Here is a 4,050-nt window from a genome sequence, read left to right on the forward strand (position 1 = left end):
ACAAAAAGCAGACCTGCACAGGTGCCACCTCAATGCTGTGGTGGGACCCAAAGCCACATGTCAGCTCCCCTTCCCAACTCCTCAGGATTCCACCTGAGAGATGCTGTTGCCACACGGCACAGGGGAAGAAGAGCCTGGACTGCCTGTTTTGGGGAACCAGAGCCCAGGGCCAGCTGCCATGGGCCTCAAAATGGGGGCCACCATCTCACTCTTCCCCACCAAAAACCTGGCAGAGACCCTCACATGACTTCTATTCCATTTTTTCCCTCTCAGGTTATACCCATATAAACCTCTTTAAATCAATTCTTTCCTGAACTATTTTGTTGGCACAGTTGTCAATGCCACTTAAGTCAAAGAGAAATGGAAACAGAAAGCATCAGAGTTGTACATTTCTTGAAGGCAACAAGCCCTGCAATCTACGGAAAAGTGATGCCTTAGGATTTTGGCTTTTATGTTTTTCAGATCCTGTACTGCTTTAGTGTGTAATCCTGAAACTCCACATAGCCTGTTAGCTACTGTTCTCCCATTCTGGTTAGACATAACAAATCCTCTCTGGGCCTAAGACTCAAGGACATCTTGTCCCAGGTCCCGAAATATGTAAACTAAGCCTCTAAAAGGGGGGAAACACTTGGGGTAATGACATCATTACCTGAAATTGTAATTGGAGAATTAACCCTGCATAGTGGGTTGAACCTGAGTTGATGGACAGACTTTTAGACCAATGATGCTCCTCGCAATTTACATATTTAAACTGTGTAGAAAGGTGGGAATTTCCTTTTCGTTCCAGATACCCTGCTGGAAAGCCTTCCTCTTTTCTCAACGCCGCGGCACGGGCCCTGGGTCGCTGGCGGGGGAACTATATCAGAGCCGCAGGCAGCTAAAACTAGCTATGGACTGCCACACAGCCTAAATCCATCCAGCATGGCTTCTTGGGACCAGCGGGTCCCTCTCCTTGCCACGCGGAGCGGGCGGAGCCAGCGGGAGCCGGCGGAGCCTCCTTTCTGCAGCCAGCACACTCCACGCTGAACTGAAGGAGACACCATGCAGCCAGCAGCACAAAGGGAGTGAGGCTTTCTTCCACTGTAAAGCCTGACAAGGACACTCTTCAACATGGTGGTTTCAGAGTCAGAGAGAAGGTGAGTCATGTGAGACGAAGCTGAAAATGGCGACGGGAGAAAAGAGGGCCGTGCTGCGTTTTTCGCCCGTAGCTTAAAAATACTTCTTGCATGCTGTGGTAATATCACAAGCTGTTTGTCTCTTTAATCCATTTGAAGTACATGGGGGGGATGGAGAATTCATGCGTGGCCTGTGAAGATTGTGAAGAGTGCCTATGCCAGGCAGTGAGAGGCTTTTAGAGACTTGTGAAGAAGAGCCTTTGTGTTCAGGCCAAAATAACTCATCCTTAAAAAAGACTAATAACCCCATGTGATGGTCCATGTTTTGCAGTGTGAAGGAACTGTGAGATTTTTCATGGGAGAGATGTTTTACACCACAGCAGATTGTTTCTTTCTGGGCAGGTCTGCTGTTGGTGGCAGTTTGGGAACCACGTGAAGCAGAAGAAAACCCTTTTTTCCTTAAGCATAAGAAAGAGACTTTTCAAGAACTACAACACTGACTAAAATCCCATGTTCTGTTTTCCTTTGTGTGAGTTGGGTAAAGGGAAGGAGGTGCTGGAAGAGAGGGGAAGTTTGCTTTAATTTCTTGTTATTTCTTTTCACTTTTAATTCTGTTAGTAATAAACTTTTTCTTTGTACCGCAACTGTTTAAGTTTGAACGTATTTTGCCTTGCAGCTCTCTAGTTTTCCTCAATATTTTCTTATTTTTCCCCTTATGAAAATAACAGATTTCATGTGCTTGACACTTAGCTGTGTCAAACCACGACACCCTTATATGCAAATAGACCAAGTTTATAAAAGCGTGAAAAACCCTTGACCCGTTGTCCATTCTGGGTGTAGCCCTAGGGCTCTGTCTGCCCATAACTGTACCTTATTGAAGGCCATTCAATAAATACCCACTTTTATTCTCTTAATTTTGTCTAGCCTCTGTTTTCAGGTAGCCCCATCAAGGCATCAAAAGGAATCATGTTAAAATATACAGGAAGGAAGGGCATTGGGTACTTACTCAAAACATAATGAGATCCTGCTGGAAGATTTTAATTTCCAGATCCTACTGGATGCTTTCTTTTTCAGGTGTGAGGTCTGAAGCAAAGCACTACAGACAGTAATAAAATACCTTGCTAGTCTGTTAAAAAGACTTACAGGTTACAGTTAAAAAGTTACTCACAGCTTTCTCATTGACTTAAAGGAAGAAAGATCAGACTCCCTCTTGCAATTATCACACTGAATGCAAGCAGTGTTTCACACCATCTTCTTTTTAAATCCTATTTATTAGCCATTGTTAAATGTCAATGAACAGTTTCAGCAGTGTTTTCTCTCATCAGGTAATGTCACCATTAGTACAAAATGATCCATCATCAAAAGCCTGATGCTTTGAAAGATCCTATGGAAATAGTCACTTGGAGCAGCAAGACAGAATGGGCACAGGATGGATGTGTGTGTGGCTTGGTATTACAGATTTTTCTTCTCTCCTTTCTCATAATTCTGTCTAAATGAAACTTCCTTTGGGAAGCTGAATTTCTAGTTTTTCCTAACCATGTTTTCTGGCATGTCAGGAAACCACAAGCAGTAACACAGATTTGGTTGTTCCCAGTGAAAATCTAGGGGAACAATGACAGTTTAAGAAGGGGAGAAGGACAAGCTGGGGGAAGGTGCTCTTTGGGGCTGTAACATACTCTGAATCAGCTGTACATTGCATTTACCTGGAGTGATCTCTCCAAAAGGTGTCAAAAGCCTTTGAAATTCAACAACATTTTATTGAAATGTTATCTAGGAACTTAAAAGAGAGAAAAAATCACAGCAAGCATGAAAGGCAAAGCAGCCCCACTTCCAAATCATGACCCCACAGTCATTTGGGAACACAGAGCTCAGAAATGAAGACAGTATCACTGGTCAAAGGGATGTTTCAAAACCTGGTTCTGTTCAAAACATTTCCTGACTTCAGATATTTAGCTGTGTCTCCATCCCATCCTTTTTTTCAATCTGGAAGAGGATTTGTTGCAACTTGTATCCAAGTTATGGACATACTCCTATTTCTCAACCGCTTCAGAAAGTCTCACTGTTGTTCCTATTGATCCAGCAGTGAAATGGAAAAATGTGGGATAAGAAAAAAACCCACAGCATTTTATTTTCTTCTTCCATGTACACCTAGTTCCTACAGATAACATTGTTTCTGTACTTCAAATAACTGCAAAACCAGTGAAAAACCTATGGTGAGGAAAACAAATAATCCTAAAGGCTGCTAAATTTTAACTAGCACTTGTTATCTACAGTACTCAGAGAGACTAATGTCACAATATTAATATCAGCTGTTCCTTCATCAGAAGCCCACTCCCAGCTGCCAGTAGGGAGGGAATATGTCTTGCCTGGTGCCCTGTACCAGGTTATTAGCAGAGCTGCAAGTAGGGGCATATCTGAAGTGTCCTCCTCCAAAACCAGACACACTTGGCTGCCCAGCAGAGCTAGGAGTCATAATTCTGGTTTATCCTTTAATAAACAGAAGCTTTGTTCCAGGATTAGCAAGCACTATGATAGTAATTAAGAGAGGATTTCTTTAAAGGACAAACGTGAATTAGGCACCTATTTGTTTTGCTATAGATGCTAAATGCCCAATTACTCTCTTTGCCCTTGCAAATCAACATTTAATATCAAAAAATATTATGAAAGGCAGTTCTTAAACAGCATGATTAAGACATCTAATGTGAACCTAATATGTGTAATGCACAAACAGGTACAGACATTGTCCAAAATCTTTGGTTTGTGTAAATATCTGAAGATAAAAGCCAAATAATGCGATGGAAGCATGGCCTCCAGTGTGGATTTGCAAAACCTCTGTATTCTCATCCCACCTTACTCCTCAAAACAAAGCAAAGCTTTCCCAGTTGCAACCTGTTCTAGTAATGGTATTTTGGTCATGGTTCCTGTTTTTCCAGTT

The 4,050-nt window shown here is 42.3% G+C and overlaps 1 long non-coding RNA gene across 1 annotated transcript; it reads left to right on the plus strand.

The window, feature by feature from the left end:
* Positions 1-780: 780 nt before the first annotated feature.
* LOC138104777 (uncharacterized) lies at positions 781-2,029 on the plus strand. The gene is made up of 2 exons (XR_011148277.1): positions 781-1,136; positions 1,518-2,029. It is a non-coding gene; the product is annotated as an uncharacterized lncRNA (long non-coding RNA).
* Positions 2,030-4,050: the final 2,021 nt, after the last annotated feature.

The sequence above is a fragment of the Aphelocoma coerulescens genome, chromosome 1A (genome assembly GCF_041296385.1).
Source record: "Aphelocoma coerulescens isolate FSJ_1873_10779 chromosome 1A, UR_Acoe_1.0, whole genome shotgun sequence".
Classification (NCBI taxonomy): domain Eukaryota; kingdom Metazoa; phylum Chordata; class Aves; order Passeriformes; family Corvidae; genus Aphelocoma; species Aphelocoma coerulescens.